Source organism: Leptonychotes weddellii, chromosome 7 (genome assembly GCF_054177405.1).
Source record: "Leptonychotes weddellii isolate Sample4059 chromosome 7, ASM5417740v2, whole genome shotgun sequence".
NCBI classification, from domain to species: domain Eukaryota; kingdom Metazoa; phylum Chordata; class Mammalia; order Carnivora; family Phocidae; genus Leptonychotes; species Leptonychotes weddellii.
The window spans coordinates 118,234,887-118,259,641 of record NC_138375.1 but is presented as its reverse complement, the minus strand read 5'-3'; positions in this window follow the sequence as shown (position 1 = coordinate 118,259,641).

Below are 24,755 nucleotides of genomic sequence, written 5' to 3'. Positions count from 1 at the left end.
TATTGTCATTTTATAAATTATTCTAATGTGATTTTCAGAGCATGGCTTCCATAGATCATTTATTCATTTAGTGGTAATGCTTTATGGAAGTAGATAAGCCGCATTTCCTTATGTGATTTTATAATTTATAAGGACAGTTTGGCAATGATAAGTTTGGATGCTTTCCTAAGCCTATCTTCCCCTAACCATATGATAAGCCTCATTTCACACCTTTCAAATCTCTCCTTTAAATCTTTTGCTTTGGACATAGTTTCTGGATATAATAAGAACAATTTGCTTCTGAAGGTGGTGGTTGTGGACTGGATGCTGCTTGGCAGTTAATTCTCTTCTTTCTCTGTGGACTCTAAGTGGAATGTCCTTGAAATAGTGATGATGCATGACTTTTTGCTACCATGTCCAGGATACTCCTGGTAATTTTAAATTATATTATTTATTGATGCATGTACCAGATATACCTGTATTAATTAGCTCTGTGTACCCTTCTTAACTTTTTCTCACCTCTGAAATTAAAAGAGCCAAATGACAGACATGCTGAAGTTTGTCTGAATGTGGCTGGGTTTTAAATAAGGGCCTCCAAATAATTGCTTTGCCTTTAGTATATTTTCATTTACAAGCCTGTATCATGTTTTATACTCTCTCCATTTCAGACATAAATAATCAATTTGAAGTTCCTTTGAAGTTGTTGATATTTGTTTATAACTTTTTGTTTTATAACTTATGTAGATAAATTTGTTTTTTAACTTATATAAATAAACATTTACATAAGACTATATCTGGGTGTTTCTTATCTTGGATGATTATCTCTGTGGTTTCTGATGGCAGAAGTTCCTTTTTATTTAGAGCTAATTATCATCAATACAGGTTTTGGTCCCACCTATTACTGCTCTATTTTAGAGGTTCCCTTTTTAAGACTAAAACCACATATTTCTCCTGGATGAGAATTAGTTTCCAGAGGCTTGCACCATTATTGAGTCACTAAATAATTCTTGAATCGACTATACTATATTTCCCTAGTCTATTCACTTTCCCACACTCTTAGATGATAATTTCACATAATGCTTCTTCCTTCAGCATCACTCTCAGCTTTTTATTTCCCTGAGAAAAATAAAAACAATCAGGAGAGAACTTAAAACACCCACTGTAGCTATTTACCTACTTACGTCTGTCCCCATATATTCTGTTTTCTCTCCTATTTACTCTAAATAACAATTTATGTTCCTAGAAAATGCCAACATCCCTGTTCTGCCAAGCTTCCTTTTTTCTTTTTTTTTTTTTTTACCTATTTGAAGAAATTTAAGAATTCTTTGTGCTGTCTCTCATTGATAAGTTTTTCCTCCCAAGCAGATCATTCTTATCCATCTATAAACATGTAGATATATCTCCCATCTAAAATAACTCTTTTGACTCCACCTCTTCCTATGACTATTAACTTGTTTCTATCTTTTTTCAAAAATGTTTTAAAATTTATATATAATAAAATTCACTCTCTCAATCTGTCTTCTAGAGTTACTATATCATTTTGCATTGCTACTAGCAATGTGTGAGATTTCTAGTTGCTCTGCTTTCTTGCCAGTACTTGGGATTGTCAGTTTCTTTTTCTTTCTCTTTCTTCTCATCCTCCTCCTCCACCTTCCTGATCCTTTGTAGACATCATAGTAAGTGTATAGTGATATCTCACTGCTGTTGATTGACATTTTGCTAGTGACTAATGATGTTAGTCACTTTCATAGGAAAAATGAGTTTATTTGCCATCCATATATTTTCTTTGGTTCAGTGTCTGTTCAAATCTTTTGTCCATTTTATATCATGCTGTTTGTTTTCTTACTACTGAGATTTGAGAAATTTTAATAAATTTTATATACGGTTCCTCTCATATACATGATTTGTGAATATTTTCTCTGAATCTTTAGCTTATTCTTTCACTCTCATAACACTGTCTTTTGAGAAAAAGTTTTTAATTTTAATAAGGCCCAGTATGTCTTTTTTAATGATTTTTGCTTCTGGTGTCAAACCTAAGAACTATTTGTTTAAGCCAAGATCAAGAAAAAATTTTCTTCTATTTTCTTCTGTTTTCTAGTTTTATGGTTACATTGGATCTACAATCTATTTTAGGCTAATTTTAGGTTGAGGTTAATTTTTTTTCCATATGGATGTTCAGTTGTTCCAGCACAATTTGTTGAAAAGACTGTACTTTTTTCACTGAATTCTCTTTGCACCTTTGCTAAAAGCCCATTGTGTCTGTATATGTGCAGATCTGTTTCCTAATTGGTTTGTATTTCCCTGATGATTAGTGATGTTGAGCATCTTTTCATGTACCTGTTGACCATCTGTATGTTTTTGAAAAAATGTCTATTCAGTCCTGTGCCTATTTTTAAATCAGATTATTTGTGCTTTTGCTATTGAGTTGTATGAGTTCTTTTTTATATATGTTGGATATTAACCCCTTATCTGATACATGGTTTGAAAATATTTTCTTCTATTCCTAGATTGCCTTTTCATTTTGTTGAGTGTTTCTTTGGTTTTGCAGAGCTTTTTGTAGTCCCACTTGTTTATTTTTCCTTTTGTCACCTGTGTTTTTGGTGTCATGTCTAAGAAATCAGTGAAAAGAACAATGCCAGGAAGTTTTCTCCTGTTTTCTTCTAGCATTTTTATAGTTTCAAGTCTTCTACATTTAAGTCTTTAATCCATTTGGGGTTAATTTTTGTGAATGGTATAAAGTAGGGATCTGATTTCATTATTTCTCATGTTTTCCAATTTTCCCAGAACCATTTATCAAAGAAACTACCTTTTTCCCATTGATTATTCTTAGCTTCCTGCCAAGTATTAATTGACTGTATATGCACAGGCTGATTTCTGGGCTCTCAATTCTGTTCCGTTGGTCTGTGTGTCTGTTTTAATGTCAGTACCATACTGTTTTGGTTACTACAGCTTTGTAATATAGATTGAAATCAGGAAGTGTGATTCCTCCAGGTTTGTCTGTTTGTTTGTTTTTTCTCAATGTTGCTTTGGCTCCTTGGGGTCTTTTGTAGTTCCATACACATTTTAGGATTGCTTTTTCTATTTCTGTGAAAGAAACTGCCACTGGAATTTTGGTGGGGATTGCATTGACTCTGTAGATGGTTTTGGGTAGTTTAGACATTTTAACAATAGTAATTCTGATCCACCAACATGGGATATCTTACCATTTATTTGTGTCTCCTTCAATTTCTCTCATCAGTGTCTAACAGTTTTCGGTGTATAGATCTTTCACCTCCTTAGTTAAATTTATTCCTAAGTATTTTATTGGTTTTGATGCTATTTTAAATGGGATTGTTTTCTTTATTTTTCTTTTAGATATTTTGTTGTTAACATATAGAAATATAAGTGATTTTTTATGCTGATTTTATATCTTTCAACTTTACGAATTTGTTGATTATTTCAAACAGTTTTGGTGGAGTTTTTATAGTTTATGTATAAAATCTTGTCATCTACAAACAGAGACCATTTTACTTCCTTCTCACTGATATGGATGCCTTTTCTTTCTTTTTCTTGCCTACTTGCCCTGGTTAGGACTTGTAGAACTATTTTGAATAAGAGTGGTGCATGTGAGCATTTTTGTTCCTGATCTTAGAGTAAAAGCTTTCAGTTTTTCACCACTGAGTATGTTAACTGTGGGTTTGTCACATATGCCCTATATTATATTGAGGTCCATTCTTTTTGTACCCAATTTGTTGAGAGTTTTTATGATAAAAGGGTGTTGAATTTTGTCACATGCTTTTTCAAAATCTATTGAGAGAATCATGTGCTTTATATCCTTCATTCTATTAATATGGTAGGTCATATTTATTGATTTGTGGATATTAAAATATTTTTGCATCCAAGAAATAAATCCCACTTTATCTTCATTTTTGATCCTGCTGTTGAATTCACTGTGCTAGAATTTTATTGAGAATTTTTGCATCTATACTTATCAGGGATATTTGCCTATATTTTCTTTTCTTGTGATGTCATTATCTGGCTTTCGAATCAGGGTAACACTGGCCTCATAAAATGAGTTTGGGAGTATTCCCTCCTCTTCGATTTTTTGGAAGAGTTTGAGAAGGATTGGCATTAATGTTTCTTTTCTTTAAATGCTTGGTAGAATGACAATGAAACCATCTGGTCTTGGGGAGGTGTGTTCTTTGTTGGGAGGTTTTTGATTACTGCTTCAGTCTCCCTACTTATTATCAGCTGTTCAGACATTTTATTTCTGCATATTTCAGTCTTGGCAGGGTGTATGTCTGTAGGAATTTATTCCCGGTTATCCAACTTGTTGGTTTTGTTGTTGTTGTTATTGTTGTTGGTTTTTGTTTGTTTTAGTGTGGTTTTTTTTGTTTTGTTTTGTTTTTCACATTTTGAAGTGATCCATTCAATTGGAAAAGAGTATTTATACTCTTATAATCCTGTGTATTTCTGTGGTGTCAGTTGTAATATCTTCTCTTTCGTTTATAATTTTATTTGAGGCCTCCTTTTATCTTCGTTAGTCTAGCTAAAGTTTTGTCAATTTTATCTTTTCAAAAAACTCAGTTTCATGATTTTTTTATACTTGTTTTTTTCCATCTCTGTGTCATTTATTTCTGCTCTAATCTTTGTTATTCCTTCTGCTACCTTTGGGTTTAGGTTTTTTTTTCTTTCTAATTCTTTGAGATGTAAAGTTGGGTTTTTTATTTGAGATCTTTCCTTTTTCTTTATGTAGGCATTTATTGCTATAAAATTCCTTCTTAGAAATGTTTTTGTTGCATCTCATAAGTTTTGGTATGTTGTATTTTTATTTCATTTGTCTCAAGATACTTACTAATTTTTTAAGTTCATTTATTTATTTTTAATTAATCTCACAACCCTAAGGTCAAGAGTTGTATGCTTTTCTGACTAAACCAGTTGCCGCACTTTCTGATTTTTTATTTTTTCTTTGACCTCTTGATTGTTCAGGGGTGTGTTGTTTAGTTGCCACATACTGGTAAATTTTCACTTTTCCTCCTGTCATTGATTTCTCATTTCATACCATTATAGTTGGAAAGGATACTAGAGATCATTTCTATCTTCTTCGATTTGTTAAGGCTTGCTTGCTACCCCAAAATATGATCTATCCTTGAAAATAGATCAACTGAGCCTGGGTGGCTCAGTTGGTTAAGCGACTGCCTTCGGCTCAGGTCATGGTCCTGGAGTCCCGGGATCAAGTCCCACATGGGGCTCCCTGCTCAGCGGAGGGTCTGCTTCTCCCTCTGACCCTCTTCCCTCTCGTGCTCTCTGTCTCTCATTCTCCCTCTCTCAAATACATAAATAAAATCTTTAAAAAAAAAATCTTTAAAAAAAAATCTTTAAAAAAAAAAAAAGAAAATGTTCTGTGAAAAGATGGTTTTTGATTGCTTTCTAAGGATTTTTTGGATGAAAGAATGAATCTACTTTTATTTATCTTATTTCTAAGTCAAATTCCCTAGCAGTTCATTCCCCACATAAGAGCCACTGTGATGTTTTAGAAATACAAACTCAAAGAAATTTTGGTCACTTGAAATGAAAATGAAATCCTTTACTGGGCCTGCAAAGCAGTGAATGATCTGACCCTGCTTACCTCGCAGACTTCATCTTGCTTTACTCACATCCTGGTTCACGGTTGTAGACCACCTGCCTTTCTTAAGGTTCTGTGAGGACACCGTTCTTCCCCTGCCTCAGGGCTTGCACATGCACCATTGCTTCTGCTCAGACGATCCCCACCCCCTACTTGGTTCTTGGGATAACTTTACTTTCAGTCCAGTCTCAGTTTTCAAATGCAAGCTCGTCAACTGCAAGCTAGTACCATTTTTTAAGTAAAAAGGGGATAAAGTATCCTCAAAACCTCAGAAAATCTAATGATTTTCCTAGCTCCATTAAATTAATTTTATTTGGGTTGTTTAATACTTGTATTTATTGAGGATTTAATGTATTTTTTAACAACAATATAGATTTTCACTTTGGTGTACTTACAGTTACAAGAGAGTATCTCTATTTTGGAGTGAGAGATTGAAAATAGGAAGGGAAGAAGTTGTGGGGGATGGAGAGATGAAAGAAGTAGATTGTGTATTAACACATCTCCTATTGAAACTAACAATATAAAGAAGAAGGTAGTGCAGTTTCTGCAAACAAAAAGGAGTATCTTTTATGTCCTAACCTTAAAAATGCCAGTTAATATTACTTTATAGATCCTTGCAAGGTTGGTAAAGTAGGTGTTAGCAATTGTGAGTTGCAGTTGGGAAAAGGCAAAGAGAAAGATAAAGAGACCTTTGGAAGTGAGCTTGGTGTTAAAAACTGAATGAAAGATGCTTTATCACTCCTGCTGTGGTAGTTCTTGGCTTTTGTTTCAATTCAGTTTGATAACAAGTATTAAATATATTTTTTTCTGCAAGTATTTTGGGGATACAAAGTGAAATAAGTTAAGTCCTACCTCCAAGGACATCCTAATCTAGGTGGAGACAGACACCTGCAGTTAACCACACATACATTAAACCCTTCAGTGGATGCAGGAGGAAATACGATTGAATAGAAATGAAGAAACAGTTCATTTGAGCTGAGGAGAATTCGGGAGTATTTTACAATAGAGGTGGTATTTGATCTTGGACTGACTGACAAGTTGAATTTTTGACATATGGAGAGATGGAAGAAGAGAATTTTTTACTCCCCCAAAGTATGTAGAGTTATTAATGAGCATGATATATTTTGTGGAAGGGAGTAAAATCTGGTGCTACTGATGCATGGAGTGTGTAGAGGGAGATGTGGTTTTTCACCATCTGCTTTCTTCCTCGCAGGAGATTCCTTACACTGGAGCACAGCTCCTCCCCTTGTTCCTTGGGACATTTTCTCTGAAATGCCTTGTTGACCATGTGTTTCCATAGCACCTGTGTATCCTCTTTCATCTGTTTTTGTTAATTAGTTAATTCATTCTTTCTTTCATTCCTTTATGCAATAAAAATTTAATTGATACAATATACCAGGCATTATACTAAGTTAGTCTAAGTAGACACAGAGTTTTGAAGAAGAGACACAGCCTCCACTGAAATTCATAGCCTTGTATAAAAAGATAGAAACAAAAAACAAATACTTGTACAAATAACTAATTGAAATTGCATTGCATATAACTAAGGAAGTAATGGATAAAATGAAGAAAAGCCTCTGCTTGATAGAAACAGGTAATATAGAGCTCTGACGTGATGGGAGAGGTAAAGGGAAGTATCCCCTCTCCTGGAATGACGTTTCAGTTAAAACTTGATTGTTGTGTTGTCTTCTGTCTAGCATTATATCTGGCACTTATGAGATATTTGTTATACAAACGAATACCAAAAGAAAGAATGATACTACTATTCCTGTTACTACTTCTAGCTAATATGATTGCATACTTATTGTGAGCCAGTTTGTTAATGTGCCTTAATGCAGTTTATTATTTAGTCCTTATAATAACCTTATAATGTAGGTACTGTTATTCTAATATCCTAATGCAGAAACTGAGTCTTAGAGATATGAAGAATTTTTTCTAAGATCCCACAGCCTATAATTGGAAAAACTAGAATTTGAACCCAAATTTATGTGACTGAAAATGTACATGACTCTCAACCACTAGAGTATATTGCCATCTATTGCACTTTCTATAAAATCCACATTTGTCATCCTGGCCCTTGTCTCATGAGGTCCCTCTGATAATAGGAAGTAAGGGTTTAGAGAAGACTTTTTGGGAATTGCATCTGCTATGTATCTTCTCCACCTCTAAAAATCTCTGGATATCTCCCATGCACAGTTAGGTTTTTAAAGGTAGCAACTTCAGGGGTCCTAAGGAGGTGTGCTATAGAGATCCTGGGATCTGTGAATGAACTTTCTCCCCTAACATCACTTGATGGATGGACCAATGCTAGTTTATAGCTCCTTGGAGACAGAAACCTCAGTTTTATTCATGACTATTCCACAATATCAAAGTTGCTGGGTAAATGCAATCCTAGTACTCTAATCCATAGCCTGGAAGGGAAGTGTGGCTCATCCTGGGACTGAATGGTCTTCTGTGAGGCCTTCAAACACACTGAAGGATGGGGCGCCTGGGTGGCTCAGTCTGTTAAGTGTCTGCCTTCGGCTCAGGTCATGATCCCAGGGTCCTGGGATGGAGCCCACATCGGGCTCCCTGCTCAGCCAGGAGCCTGCTTCTCCCTCTCCCGCTCCCCCTGCTTGTGTTCCCTCTCTAGCTCTCTCTCTGTGTCAAATAAATAAATAAATAAATCTTTAAAAAAACAAAACAAAACACACACTTAAGGAATCAAAAAATATGCAAACATTGCTTTACTTTAGATTTGGAAGCATGTTCCAACCCATTCTGATCATGGAAAGGTGAAAATTTTGAAGTGTCTTCTGTTCAACTCATCTTACCATTTGCCCAGAAGCTCCATTTTTAATATCCATGGTAGCCGTTAAGTGCCCTTCTCTGTCCTTAGAGAAGTCTCCTTCCTTTGTAGTTTCTCTCCTTTCCCCCGTCCTCTCTGTACATTTTACTTTTTGATTACCCTCTCTCCTTCATTTCATTCTACTCCTTTGAGAGTTCAGGCTCTGGAGAAATTGTCATGCGTTGAATTTTATCTAGTTGTGATGAAGAACAGGGGTGTAGAAAGATTGACAAGTTAAGTCTTTTTTCTTTTTTCTTTCTTTCTTTTTTTTTTTTTTTAAGATTTTATTTATTTATTTGACAGAGAGAGACAGCGAGAGCAGGAACACAAGCAGGGGGAGTGGGAGAGGGAGAAGCGGGCTTTCTGCCGAACAGGGAGCCCGATGTGGAACTCAATCCCAGGACCCTGGGATCACGACCTGAGCCGAAGGCAGACACTCAACGACTGAGCCACCCAGGCGCCCGACAAGTTAAGTCCTTACTGGGATTTCTCCTCAGGGTTTTATATAAAAGAAAATCCAGCTTATCAAGATCTAAAGGTTAACTTTCTTCTAACATGTCTCTTGTGTGTTACTTTTTCAAAGGAATGTCTGACTCTTTTATTCCCATGTCCTGAGCTCAGCTGCACTGTTAAAGACTCTTTTCCTAATCTTGACATGGGCTAGACAGATTCCAGGAAGAAAAAGAAGAGAAATATAACAAACAAATTTATCCCATCACAAAAATAATTGTAGAGTAAATGAAACAATCAGTCATCAAACAACTAGGAGAAATTAACATTCTTTACTACTCTGTCAGAATTAAGAGAGCATAGGGAAAGTTTTGGACATAGATGCTTTGATTTACAGTTCAAATTTGGAAGCCCTAAGATGGCTAAATTAAATGCAGAAAGTAGATTTAAGCTAAAGAGTGTTTATTGTACATTTCTTGTGTGCTAGGTACTGTATTAGGTACGGGAGGCACTAAGATGAATAGATCCTTCCCTGGCCATGCCGATCATAGTCTAATTGGGAATGAGTTATATAAACAGATAATTTCAATACACAATAATTTCAATATTCAGTAGAATTATTCCTAGGAACTCCAAACTAAACTCCAAAATAAATCAAGGAATGATTCCTGGAGAAAGTTACACTGAACCAAGTTCTAGCCAAAGGGAAGAAGATAAGAAAAAAGGGGTATAAGCAAGGAAAATACGGTAAACAAAGGGAACTGTGAGAAGGCAGAGTATGCACAGGAAACTCTGTTATTAGAGCATCAAGTTTAAAGGAAAGAGTGACAGAAGGTGAGTAGGGAGAGTGGATGGGGCAAGGTCTTGCAGGATCTTGTGTGTTATGCTAAGAAGCTTGGGCTTGTACATGATGAATCATCAGTCAGTAAAGGCAACGCTTTGCTGTGGTTACAAGTAACACCCCTTTTTCACTGACTTAAAACAACAGAAGTTTCTTTTTCTTTCACTCCATGTCTCTCGCAGGTCAGCAGGGGGACTCTGCGTTGTTGTCACTAAGGGACTCAGACTACTGAAGTGCGAATGGGACCAGTTACACTGTCAGAAGGAAAAGAGAATTCTGGAGAGTTTTGGTCCACAAAAATTAGTGTCAGTTCAGAGTTAGTGTCTAGTGCTAAAAGATCTGCACAATCAAGTGCAAGGGAAAGTATTGGACATAGATGCTTTGCAGAGTGCAACCCCACTCTGACTTGTTAATGACCTCACATCCATCTGGGGAGGGCTTGGCCAAGGATTCATAGTTATTACCTGTGGCAGTCCTGCAGGTTTTTTGTTTTGTTTTTTCTCTCCAGGGGACCTCGCCCTTTCAAGAGACTGTGATTCTCATCATGGAGACTCAAGTCAAGTTTCTGGCCCCCAGATTTGAAGATTTTCCAGTTACATGGATCACACAGTATTTTAATAGGCTATTCATCATTTTATTCCTACAGATCCCATAATTAGCCACTGACAGAGAGCCTTGTGACCAAACTTTCTGATTACCTCTCTGTCCTGCTTCTTGCTGAAGTCATTGCATTCCCCTTGTTTATGGCAATCAAATACTGCTACGCAGTTTCTGTCCCTGGGATTCTATCATCCCTGCTGAAAGCAGAGAGCCACTTCAGTGGCAGTGTTGAGCTTGTCTAGGATGTTGTTGCTTCTTTATTTAATGTATTTCTTAATTCTTTGGTGAAAGAAGTATTCTCTGGGCCTTCTTGGGAGGAAATAATGGAAGTGGAGATAGATGTGTAGTTGCACGTCATAAATCTACTTATCACTCCAACGTTGCTATCTCTCGAAGATATATTTATACCTCTCTTTGGATTTTTTTTAATTTGCATTCCAGGCAATTTTTGGCATCTCAGTCTCACATTAAATACATACCCTTTGGTAAATGTTCTCATACCACTGTGTTAGGCACCATTTATTTCATATTCCGTCCTCCTTGGTCTGACACCTGTTCTCGTGTGTTGTCCGGGTTTTTTGTCAAAATAAATTAGCTAACTCTTGTAATTCTCTTGGGGTGTAAATGATCTCCTTTCTTGTCAGTTTTTGCACTTTCTTCCCTGGATCATTATACCCAAGTTATAGGAGTAGATGTAATAAGGAGTAATGGATGTGGGCATTTTCTTACAAGATATCTGTTCAGATGGGTTGTTACAGGGTTTCAAGCAAGAGAAGGCGAGTCTCCTCAGAAGAGACTCAGAATGACTTTGAAGTTCATGAGTCTCATTTTTATCTGCATCTACCTAGATGTTATCATTTCATATATCTGGGACCTACTCTTTCCAATCGATGCTCTGACTTTAACAAAGGAGACCCTGTGGATCTGTGAAACCAGCTTGTATTGTAGTTCTTCAACCTGCACTATTAAATTTAGCATCTGACTTTAAGCAATCTCTGTCCCACAGCTGTAAGAAATAAAAAATTATCTTAGGACTGACATAGAAGCTCTCTTTTTCTTGAACTGAGAATTTTAAAATCCTGAGCTTGTTTACATCTTTTAAGTTCTCCAACAGGCATAAATAAAGAAAATAAGTCTTACCCCACAGTTTTGTCATCACTGCTATTACCATAAAGGTCAGGTTCAGGAGACCTCTGATTTCCCAAGTCAGCTGCTTTAATAGGCACCTTTATTGTACTTAATAGAATGATAATTTAGTAAATTCCAATGCCACAATTTAAACCGTATGCCAAAGATAATCGGTGCAGGCATACCTCGTTTTATTGTACTTTGCCTTATTGTGCTTCACAGATCCTGGGTTTTTTACAGATTGAAGGTGTGTGGCAACACTGCATTGAGCGAGTCTGTTGGCACCATTTTTCCAACAGCATTTGCTCATTTCATGTCTCTGTGTAGCATTTTGGTAATTCTCCCAATATTTCAAACTTTTTTGTTATTATTTGTTACAGTGAGGTGTGATCAGTGAACTTTAATGTTACCATTGTAATTGTTTCGGAGCGCCATGAACCATATCCGTATGGAACAGCAGACTTAATAACTGTTGTGTGTTCTGACTGCTCCACCATCTCTTTCCCTGTCCTTGGGCCTCCTTATTCCTTGAGACACAACAATGCTGAAATTAGGCCTATCAATAACCCTACAACAGCCTTTAAGTGTTCAGGTGAAAAGAAGAGTCACATGTCTCCGCAGAAAGCTGAGATAGGCCAAAAGCTAGGCGTCATGCACAAAACAGTTACTCAGGTTATGAATGCAAAGGAAAAGTTCTTGAAGGAAATTACAAATGCTACTCTAGTGAACGCATAGATGATAAGAAACAAAATAGCCTTATTGCTCATATGGAAAAGGTTTGGTAGGCTAGAGAGAATATCAAACCAGACACAACATTCCCTTAAGCCAAGGCCTAATCCAGAGCAAGACCCTAAATTTCTTCAGTTCTAGGAAGGCTGAGGGAGGTGAGGAAGCTACGGAAGAAGTGTTTGAAGCTGGCAGAGTTTGGTTCATGAGGTTTAAGGAAATAAGCTATCCCTGTAACATAAAAATGCAAGGCGAAGTGGCAAGTGCTGATGTAGAAGCTGCAGCAAGTTCTCCAGAAGATCTAGCTCAGATAATAAGAAATGAAGATGGTTACACTAAACACCAGCTTTTCAACCCCTTATTAGGGGTGACTGCAGCTATAAGTTGAAGCCAGTGCTCATCTACCATTCCAAAAGTTCTAGGGACTTAAGAATTATGATAAATCTGTGCTTTATAAATGGAAAGCCTAGATAATAGCACATCTCTGTACAGCATGGCTTACTGAGTATTTTAAGCCCACTAGTGATACCTACTGCTCAGAAGAAAAGATTCTTTTCAAAACATTGCTGCCTATTGACAGTGCACCTGGTCACCCAAGAGCCCTGATGGAGATGGACGAGATTACTGCTGTTTTCTTGCCAGTTAACACAGCATCCATTCTGCAGCCCATGGATCAAGGAGTCATTTCGACTTTCAAGTCTTATTACTGAAGAAATATATTTCATAAGGCTATAGCTGCCATAGACAGTGATTCCTCTGACGGGTCTGGGCAAAGTAAATAGAAAACCTTCTCAAAAGGATTCACCATTTTAGATGCATTGAGAACCTTTGTGATCTATGGGAAGTGATCAGAATATCAACATAAACAAGAGTTTGGAAGAAGTTAAATCCAACCCTCATGGATGACTTTGAGGGGCTCAAGCTTCAGTGGAGGAAGTCACTACAAATGTGGTGGAAACAGCAAGAGAACTAGGGTTAGAAGTGAAGCCTGAAAGATGTGATTGAATTGCTGCACACTCATGATAACACTAACAAATGGAAATTTGTTTCTTATGGATAAGCAAAGAAAATAGGGTCTTGAGACAGATCTGCTCCTGGTGAAGACGCTATGAAGACTGTTGAAATGACAACAAAGGATTTAGGATATTAATTAAACTTAGTTGATAAAGCAGCAGTAAGGTTTGAGAGGATTGACTCCAGTTTTGAAGGAATTAAGGAAATACTACTGTGGGTAAAATGCTATCAACATGCTACACAGAAATGTGTGAAAGGAAGAGTCGATCAATACAGCAAACTTCATTGTTGTCTTATTTTTTTTTTTTTAAAGATTTCATTTATTTATTTGTCAGAGAGAGCACAAGCAGGGAGTGGCAGGCAGAGGGAGAAGCAGGCTCCTTGCTGAGCAGGGAGCCCAATGCTGAGCAGGTAGCCCAATGCGGGGCTCGATCCCCAGACCCTGGGATCATGACCAGAGCCAAAGGCAGACGCTTAACTGACTGAGCCACCCCGGTGTCCCCACTGTTGTCTTATTTTAAGAAATTACCACAGCCACCCCAGCCTTTAGCACCCACCACCCTGATCCATCAGCAGCCATCAGCATTGAGGCAAGACTCTCCTCCAGCAAAATCATTACATTGCACTGAAAGATCAATGATGATTATCATTTTTTAATTTAATTTTTTTTAAGATTTTATTTGTTTATTTGAGAGAGAGAGAGCACAAGCACAAGCAGGGGTAGGGGCAGCGGAGAGGGAGAAGCAGACTCCCCCCCAGTGAGCAGGGAGCCCAACGTGGGGCTCGATCCCAGGACCCTGGGATTGTGACCTGAGCCGAAGGCAGCCACTTAATTGAGCCACCTGGGCGCCCCGTGATTATCATTTTTTAGTAGCAGAGTACTTCCTGATTAAGATATGTACAGTGTTTTTTATACATAATGCTATTATATACTTAATATACTACAGTATAGTGTAAACATAACTTTTAAATGCACTGGGAAACCAAAAAATTAATTCGACTCACTTCATTGTAATACTCACTAAATTGCAGTGGTCCAGAACTAGTCCTGCAGTATCTCTGATGCCTGTGCCTATTTAAATTTTCAAGTTGTTTAGCGCAGCATTCAAGGCTAATGGCATAACCAAATCAGTCCTAGGATTTTATCTTTGAGAATCTGTTTCCTAACTTCATTCATGGTGTCAATTGCTGTATCAGTTGGGTTCAGTTAGGAAAAAGAAATCACACTAGGAATTTCTACACTACAGGTCTAACACTGGGAACTGAAGACACAGGTTTTGAAGGGTTGACAAACAAAATCCTAACAAGATCACCCAGATAAGACAACTGCAGGAAGCAGGTGCCATCCCTGAGGCTGAGTGAAACAACAGGTTACCGTAACCTAAGATTTTGGACGAGGGACCCCACAGAACTGGATCTCAGACCTTTGAGGAGTAGGTACATCCGCCTGCTGCTAACATTTCGGAGGTTGATTCTGGGAGTGTTGAAAGTTACTGGTGTCTAGAGCCAACTGCTGTTGCTGAGATGAATTGCCACTGCTGTGGTGACAGCGGCAAACAGACGAAATAAAGGTCTTTCTCTACTTCTGCCTTCCAGTGTCTCTCTCATGCCCCTTGTGGACAGAATCTAGCTTGAGCTACCGGTAAAGGAGTCTGAAAAGGATAATTTGCAGAGTCCTAGCTTAAGCATCATGTAAAAGAATGTAGAAGAGTGGGTTTGGAGCTGAGCTGCAACAGGTTCATAACCAGCGTGCATGCATTCCATAAAGGTTTTAGAGAAGCAGTAGTTCTGAAGTTGTCATGTAAAGGATGAGAAAGAGTTAGGCCAAGAGGAGGGGAAAATATTTCGGTCAGAAGGAACAACCCACACAAAGACCAGGAAGAAGAGAGAAAGACAAATTTAGACAACTAAAAACTAAACTCAGTGACATTTTCTTTATGTGTAACCCAGGAAAAATGATTGATGGGCATTCCTGGTTAAGGATAAATATCAAAACAATGGTTCTTAGGTTGCTGATGGTAACAATAACAAGAAATTGTATGTTTATACACCTTTTATATTTCCCAAATTTAGCTCCTTAAAGAGCTTCAAAACAGTTTGGCTAATTCTTACAATTCTGTCTTTGCTTTTATTATTTTTTTCATCTGGTGTTTTGCTTGTTTTTTCTTATTGAGGTATAATTGACATACAACAGTCTCTTAGTTTCAGGTGTACAGCATAATGATTTGATATTTTTATGTATTGTGAAATGATCACCATAATCAACCCAATTAATATCTGTCACATATAGTTAGAAATTTTTTTCTCATGAGGACTTTTAAGATCTACTCTCTTAGCAACTTTCAAATATGCAGTGTAGTATTATTAGTAATGTTGTATACACATTATATCCCTGTGACTTAATTATTTTATAATTGGAAGTTTGTACCTTTTGACCCCCTATCCATTTCTCCTGCCCCTCCATTTCCTGCCTCCGCTAACAACCAGTTTGTTCTCTTTAACTATGAACTTGGTTTGTTGTTGCTGTTATTGTTGTTAAATTAAACATATAAATGAGATCATATGGTACTTGTCTCCCTCTGTCAGTCTTATTTCAATTAGCATAATGCCCCCAAGGTCCATCCATTTTGCAGATAGAAAGATTTCACTCTTCATGGCTGAATAGTGTTCCTCTGTATATATACCACATCTTCTATATCCATTCGTGTATCACTGGATACTTAGGTTGCTTCCATATCTTGGTATTGTAAATAATGCTTCAGTAAACATGGGGGTACATATATCTTTTTAAGTTAGTGTTTTATATCCTTTAGATAAATACCCAGAAATGGAATTCCTGAACCATATGGTAATTCTATTTTTAATTTTTGGAGGAAACTTCATACGCTTTCCGCAGTGGCTGAACCAGTTTGTATTTCTACCAACAGTGCTGCACCAGGGTTTCCTTTTCTCCACATCCTTACCAACACTTGTTAATTCTTGTGTTTTTGGTGATAGCCACGTTAATAGATGTGAGGTGATATCTCACTGTGGTTTTGATTCGCATTTCCCTGATGATTAATCAGGGAACATCTTTTTGTGTGGCTTGTTGGCCATCTCCATGTCTCTTCTTTGGAAACCCGTCTATTCAGATTCTCTGTCCATGTTTTTAATTGAATTGCTTAGGTATTTTTTGCTATTGAGTTGTATGAGTTCTTTATATATCTTGGATATTAACCTCTTATCAGATATATCATGTGCAGGTATATACCCCCATTCCATAAAGGGATGGAATTTCTTTCTCATTCATAAACTTTCTCATTTATAAACATATAAATGAGATCATATGGTTTCTGCTTCTGCTATAAAGTTTCTGCTTTTTCTTTTTACTGATGGCTTCCTTTGCTGTGCAGAAGGTTTTTAGTTTGTAGTCCCATTTGTTTATTTATGCTTTTCCTGCTTTTGCTTTTGGAATCACATCCAGAAACTCATCGCCAAGACCAATGTCAAGGAGCTTACTGCCTATGTTTTCTCTAAGTGATTTTATGGTTTCAGGTCTTACATGCAAGTCTTTAGTCCATTTGAGTTGATTTTTGTGTGTAGTGTTAGATAATAATTTAGTTCCATTATTTTGCATGAGGCTGGCCAGTTTTCCCAATACTGTTTATTGAGGAGACTGTTCTTTGCCTTCTCTTCTTATTCCTTCTCTGTCTGTTTTTGTATAATTTTTGACTTTGGAATAAGAATGGTAAAGCAAGTCAGTAAAAACCAGGTTCATAGAGATTTCCTTTTTCTTTGTTTGAGAGATTGATTTTTCATAGAAAACAGTCTATAAATGATAATACGTGTTATAGTTCAACAGTTTTTATCTATTTCTTTTCTTTCCTGGTAAGAAGATCTATCTTATTCACTTATATGACAGAAAGTGATTTCAGCTTATTTGACTGCAGCCCAGTGTTTTCAAAGGACTTTAATCGCCTCACACTTGTAATGAAATCAAAGACTAGATGTGTGGGGATAAGCCCCTGAGAACAAGGGATGTATTACTCAGGCACCTGATCTGCGGTACCTGCATGCTTGAGAACTGGGAAAGAATGCTCTGATTGGTTATCTTAGGCCGCTGTGTTTTTACTACTTAGATCTGTGCTTAAATAGAAATCTGGAATGGATACTTGGGCACCAATATCCTATGGCTATAATGCCATGCAAGCCAATTCTGAATTTTACTCTCTTTAGAACTCACTGAAGCTTCAAATCCTCAGAGCTGGTTTGCTTCATGTACTCCGTACATGATACATGGGACATTAGCTATAGAATGATGTGCCGATTTATCGATTTATGATTTTGTTTAATCATCTGTCATGACTAAGTGTCAGAGATAAAGGTTTAATGTGGTTCTGTGACTTCCTGGTGTCTCTATTTGAGGATCAAAAAAAAATTTTACATTAATTTTTCTTTTTTCTTTCTTTCATTTAATTTTTCTTATTATAACCTTATATGCATTAGCTTTGGTTAATTAGTAAGTGATTTTTCAACTCTACTATTTTCTTTCCTTACACAGTTTGAAACCAAGGCATCCACCCAGCTCACCTAATTTTCTCCCTCATTATACACAAAAACTGGAAGCTCAATTAGAAAAAGAAAAGAACCCATTATGCTTCTTCCCAGGTATCTGCATGTATTAGAAGAGACTGTAACAGAACTGGGTGAGAGAAGTGAAAACACATATTTTCGGGTGATTGGGTAGGGGGCTTAGTCAGAATGTGACTGTCTCTTGCTAGAGAGTATATTAAAGGTCACAACTGTTCCTTAGTGGTTGACCTTGAGTAATTAAAAGATTAATTAGGAAAAGGAGTGGGAATGTATTCAAATTCCAGTGAAGAAAAATCACACTAAGGACTAAAGAAATATGTTCTGATGAAGAAATGAACACATTTATGCTTATTATATCTGAATTTTAATAACAAGTTCTGCGGTAGTCACCAAGCATTTATTAGTAGTAGGTACATCATATATATTGTATTCAGAGCAAAAAACTATGTATTGTATTCAATACAAAAGATTATATTCAAAGTGAAATAGCTGCTAAGGAGTTCTAAGTTGTAAAGCATGACATCAGACATATCACCAAAGGACTAGGTTTGAAAAGCAGCATTAATTTCATTACCATCTCTCAGACTTCTTTAACTGTCCCTTATCGGTCTAACTTGGTCTAAACTAGAGACTAATTACCGAGTTATGAGCCTGTGGGAGAGTGCTGTAGATCTTCCTTTTTCTTGTCTTGAGGAAAGAAAGGGACTTGTTTTACTTCAATCCAAGTGAGGGGGATGGACACTTCAAGAGATCCACTCATGAATCGGGATGATCTGAAGGTTGTGAGTTACATCTGAATTATAGACTGAATATTTGTTTATGCAATGGATTTATTAAGCTCCTGATGTACCTATTTGAAAACGAAAGTGGAAAGAGCCAGAATAGGAAGACAGTTGAGCATTAGGGAACTCATACCTCCATTACTTAGTAGATAAAGGATAACAGTCCTTCTATGGACCAGGTAGCTGTGCAAAGGGGAACCAGGCTTCAACCCTGTTGCCAGAAGCAAGTAGTTACAGAACATACAACCAGAGTGAATTGGATGAGGTCAAGTTGGGTAGACTGTCTACATCAGGGAGCTGGTTGTTCTCTGCAGGGCTCCCTGAAGAACCCACACATACTCCCCCTGTGAGCGAGCGAGCCCTTGAATGTCTGTGACACAGAAAGCGTTGATAGATGAGGAAGGCCAGCAGCAGCACCAATGAATTTAGAGACATTTGCTCTCTTTCCTCCAATCTCCTCTAAGACTCCACAACCCTGAGGACCCAGAGGAGGGAGAGGAAGGTGGTGGAGAAGTAAAAGAACTGACAGGTGCTAATCGGTCTCAGCTAGGGGAGGAACAGAGCATTAATTGGAGGGTTAAATTTTATATTTAATTTTACTGAACTGGCTTGTTGTATACCTAAAGTTAGCTGTAAAGCTATAAGTACCACCTGAAATGTTACTAAGGAATTAATTAAAATACATAACAGGAGCAAAGACTACATAAAGGAGCATAGAAGGATTTGATTAAATACACATAGGAGCAAAACCAAAAAAGCTTTCCATGTCTGAACCCCATTGAGTTAGGCTGTTCCTTATACCCATGAGGAGCTGCATCATCATTTCCTGAACTTCTCTGGCTTAATCTCCCTGCTCTCCTGAATTCAGACCACTTTAGTTCCATTGGCACCAAGGTCTCTCCCACCTTAGGGCTTGCTGTTTCTGTTTCATCTGACTGGAATGTTCTTTCCTGGATCTTCACAAAACTGGCTCCAGCTCAAATATCCCTCCCTCAGAGAGGCATTTCCTGACTGTCTTGTCTAATGTTACTCCCCTCCCTTACTCAATTACTTTATCCCATACCGCTGTTTATTTCTTTCATGATATTTATGCCATCTCTGATTATTTTGAATACTTATTTATTTACTTGTTTATTGGTATTGAATTAGTCTATTTTATCTCTGCATATCCCAGTGCCTGGGATATAAACACTCAGTAAACATGTATTAATAAATGAGTGAAATAAGCCTCAATAATTCAAAGGAAACTTAAGATTACTGGTAAACACGAATCATTGCCATGTCACTCTCTCTCACATGTAAACTGGTGGCTAATGACAGAAATTAATTAGGGCTCTGCCCCAGGGCCTTTCACCATATGGAAACAGATGCTTCAATGAGCTCTGTTTTCCTTGTGGCGAAATTATTCCCTTTAGAAAACAAAATGCAATAATTGGTACTTACTGTGTATCAGGTGCTTTAAACATTTACTCATTTACTTTTTTAAAACTCTTCAAGGTCAGTATTGCCATTTTATAGGTTCATTTTATAGATTCAGAATCTAAGGGTTCCAGTGGGTACAGGATAGAAATATTTTGTGCCAACATTGCCTCCAAGTCTATTTGGCTCTGAAGTCCTTTGCCTCCCTGGAACATCATATTGCTTTCCATCTTAAAACTGTCAGGCCACTGGCAGTAACATATATGACATAACTGGCAGCTTTATGGAGTTGAGATGCCTCTAAGTCACTGTTTATGACTTTGGCTATGGAATCCGGGGCTCCATATAACAAAGCCTTGGATTTGTTTGTTTTTTCTTGTTTTGCATGTATTATTTGGACAGAACCCTAAAGGTCAAAAGAATATAAACTGTAGATTTGTCTTTCAGTGATTGGCTGAGACAAGGATTGTCTGTGCAAGTGGTTTATTGGGAAGGGCTTCCCAGAAGAAACTGGTTAAGGGTATGGGGAAGATGCAGGACAGAAACCAAGCCAAGGGCTCCCCTCTGGGGAGGGTTAGCCAATTCCTGTAGTGGAAGTGTTGAGTAGAAGCCATACCTCAGAGTTGTCTTGACCTGAATAGAAGAGATGGGCTTTCATACACTCATGCCAGTCATTGGCTGGGAAAGGGAAATGGGGAGGTGCAAATGTAAATTGCTGGCTCTCTGCTCCTGCAGCCCAGCAGTGCTAGAAGAAGATAGTCTTGTGTATAGGCCTTAGGAGGCAAGAGTACACCAGAGGCCTGAGAAGGGGTATGCAGAAACTGTAAAAGGTATCCTAGGTGATTTGGGTAAAGCACCAACCAGTGCCCATTATACTGATCATAACTGTCTTATTTAAAGGAAAAGTAAATAAATTCCTCTTGTATAAGGAAAAATTGAAGACTTATTTTTTGCCATGACTGGGCTATTGAAGTTCCAGTGATAATTCATCTCAACTGGATATTTTGAAATGAAAATGTAGGGTCACATGGTGGTTGCCAAGTTGGCTTTCAGCGGAAATGGCATATGGTTCTAGTTGAGGCATAGGGTTTAAGGAGCAAGGCATCAGAAAGTGCATCATCACGGGTACACACATATTGGCTGTCTGACTGTCTCTTTATTGCTTCCTCAGCCCTAAAGCTGAGCACATTATTGTTTCACAGGCCAAATGCTCTTAAGGCAATCTATGGGATGTCTCTCTAGTCTCTTCTTTATAGCTTGAGAACCTTTATAGTCCTTTCATCACTCCCAGTTTGACTTCATTTCTATTTTGCAGTTTTCTGATCCTTCCCAACAATTTCTTCCTTTGACATGCTGGCAAAACCTTTTGCTCTCTTATTCCTCACCTCTCCCTATCCTGTGTTCATGTTTTTTAAAATTACCATCATGCCCTTATTTTTAGTGAAAGAACTTAAAATATATAAGTGCAACAGCTGACCTTTATTTACCTATATTCTTTTCCAAATCCAATATTTTAGTTTTTCCTTTTGAGTTCAAATTACTCTTTAATAATTTCCGTTTTATTTGCTTTTTATTTTTGTTGCAGGACTAAGTAATTTAACAGACAGTAGGAAAACCTAATATAAGTTTAAGTACGGTGGAATCAGATTCATGGTTATTTGCCAGAATTGAGTTCAATTTATAGTTACTTGCTAGAAATGATTTCTTATCTCAAAATAAGAGATAAGCTTAACATTTTAAATATTTTTATATGTATTTTGCAAATTATCAATTAATAAATGCTGAATGACTTGTGATAATGTTAAATATTCTACTATAATGATTAATTTTATGTGTCAACTTTGCTGAGCCATAGTGCCCAGATATTTGGTCATACATTCTGGATGTTTCTGTAAAAGTATTCTTTCAATGTGGTTAACATTTAAATCAGTTGATTTTGAGAAAGCAGATAACCCTCCATATTGTGGGTGGACCTCGTTCAACCATTTGAAGGCCTTAATTTTAAAAAGACTGACATCCTCTGAGCAAGAAGGAATTTTGCCAGCAGACTGCCTTTGGACTGAGACAGCAGCTGTCCCTGGGTCTCTAGCCAGACTATGCTGCAAATTTTGGACTTGCACCTCCACAATCACATAAGCTACTTCCTTAACATCTATCTATATAGTTAGCTAGCTATATATCAATAGGTCTATACATATCCTAATGATTCTGTTTCTCTGGAGAACCTTAATACATTTATCTACTTTAAATTGCCCTGTTAAAACCCCATCTTTTTTAAAGGAGGAAAAAGTTTTAGTGTAAGAGCTTAGTCACCAATGAAACTATTTAAAAATTATATATATTGAGTATGGTCTATTTTTTTTTTAAAGATTTTATTTATTTATTTGAGAGAGAGAGAATGAGATTCAGAGAGCACGAGAGGGAACAGGGCAGAGGGGGAAGCAGACTCCCTGATGAGCAGGGAGCCCGATGCGGAACTCGATCCTGGGACTCCAGGATCATGACCTGAGCCGAAGGCAGTCGCTTAACCAACTGAGCCACCCAGGCGCGCCGAGTATGGTCTATTTTTTGATGATCCACAAAGAAGCACACACACACATTAAAGTGAAATAGTGACAAAGACTAGTCTCCCCTCATTCCTACCCCTTAGCCATGACGGTTGACTGAGTTATGAGTTTTATGTTCAGCTCTCTCAGCAGTGAACAGGCCATGGACCACTTGTCCTACTTTTGAAAAAGGCTCTAACTTGTTTTTATTCTCAAATCTGAATAATGTATAGGCTTTTTCTAAAGAAAAAAATACAAATATCCAATATTTATATTTTTTAAAATTAGAATAGTACTTAAATGAATAAAATAGGAACAAACTTCGAAATTTCATTCACTGATATATCCTAGCACCTAAAGTAGTGTTATATATTAACTATAGCCATCCATTCACTGGGAAAAGAATGAATGAATGCTCCTAGTTCTTATCCTGCTCTAAAATCCAAAACAAATTTCACTATTAAATGTATTAAAATAAATCTATTAGGGGGCACATGGGTGGCTTACTCAATTAAGTGTCAGATTATTGGTTCTGACTCAGGTCATGATCTCAGGGTTGTGAGACTGAGCCCCACATCAGGCTCTGTGCTGCACATGGAGCCTGCTTAAGATTTTCTCTCCCTCTCCCTCTACCCCTCCTACCCCCACCTCACTCTTCCTCTCCAAAAAATAAAAAAATAAAAATACTAAACTGAAATATTTAATAACATTAATGCCATGCATAATATTGTTTTACTAAAATGAAATGTTTACTTTTAGTTTGAATATGGTACTATTGTTATGATTCAAAAATGTTTGGCTTCATGGATACCTGGGTGGTTCAGTCGGTTGAGCATGGGACTCTTGGTTTCGGCTCAGGTCATGATCTCAGGGTTGTGAGATCAAGCCCCTCATTGAGACCTGTGTGGGGCCCCACACTCAGCAGGGAGTCCGAGATTCTTTCCCTCTACCTCTCTCTCTGCGCCTCACCCTGCTTGCACACGCATGTGCTCTCTCTATCTCTAAAATAAATAAATATTTTTTAAAAAGTGTTTGGCTTCAGCATTTTTATTAAAATCATGGTGATTGAATTCTACTCCAGTTTTTTCTCCTGAAAAATCTTTATTTCCATGGTGTTCATTGGCCTTTGGTTTATACCAATATGTTATTTTTATGTAAATATGTCCAGGGATGTGCTGATAAATGTTTAGCTATCTGCTCTCTAAAAAAAAAGCATGTGTGGGCGTCTGGGTGGCTCAGTTGGTTAAGCGACTGCCTTCGGCTCAGGTCACGATCCTGGAGTCCCAGGATCGAGTCCTGCATCGGGCTCCCTGCTCAGCAGGGAGTCTGCTTCTCCCTCTGACCCTCCCCCCTCTCATGCTCTCTCTATCTCATTCTCTCTCTCAAATAAATAAATAAAATCTTAAAAAAATAATAATAATAAATTAAAATAAAATTTAAAAAAGCATGTGTATAATATACATATATATTATATATATACATATATGTACATAGGTTTATTATAAAGCCTAATGATATAAAAGATGTATACCACACACATTATTTATTATAAATTCCATATAGCCAAGTGGCATGCCTTTCCATTTATTTGTGTCTTCAATTTCTTTCATCAGTGTCTTACAGTTTTCAGTGTATAGCTCTTTGGTTAAACTTATTCCTAGGTATTTTATTGTTTTTCAGGCTATTGTAAATTAAATTGTTTTCTTTATTTCTCTTTCAGATAGTTCATTGTTAGTGTATAGAAACACAGCTGATTTTTTTTTTTTTTTTGCTGTTTTTATATTCTGCAATTTTACTGAATCGGTATTAGTTCTAACAGCCTCTCTACATGGCTAACTTGAGCTTCCTTACAGCATGGTGATCTAAGAGTAGTTAGACTTAGTGATGGCTAGTTTCCCCTAGAATGAATGAACCAAGGAGTAAGGTGCAAGTCTTCTTTGTCTTGACCTTGGAAGTCCCTCAACATCACTTCAGTTGAATTTTCTTGGTTAAATAGGGAGAGGGGAAGGGACTATGCAAGGATGTGAACAATGGGAATTATGGTTCATTAGGGGGCCATATTTGGAGATATGGCCATCCTACAGATATGGCTTTCTTGCTATATTTTGATAGGTTGGGCCTAAAACTAATGTCAAATCAAAATGGAGATTTAATGGAAAACAAGCCCTACATTAATAGCATAAGTATATTCAGGCCTGTAACACAACTTACCTGATGACTTCTTATAGTCCTTTTAACCATTTTATGTTCCACATTGGTCTATGCA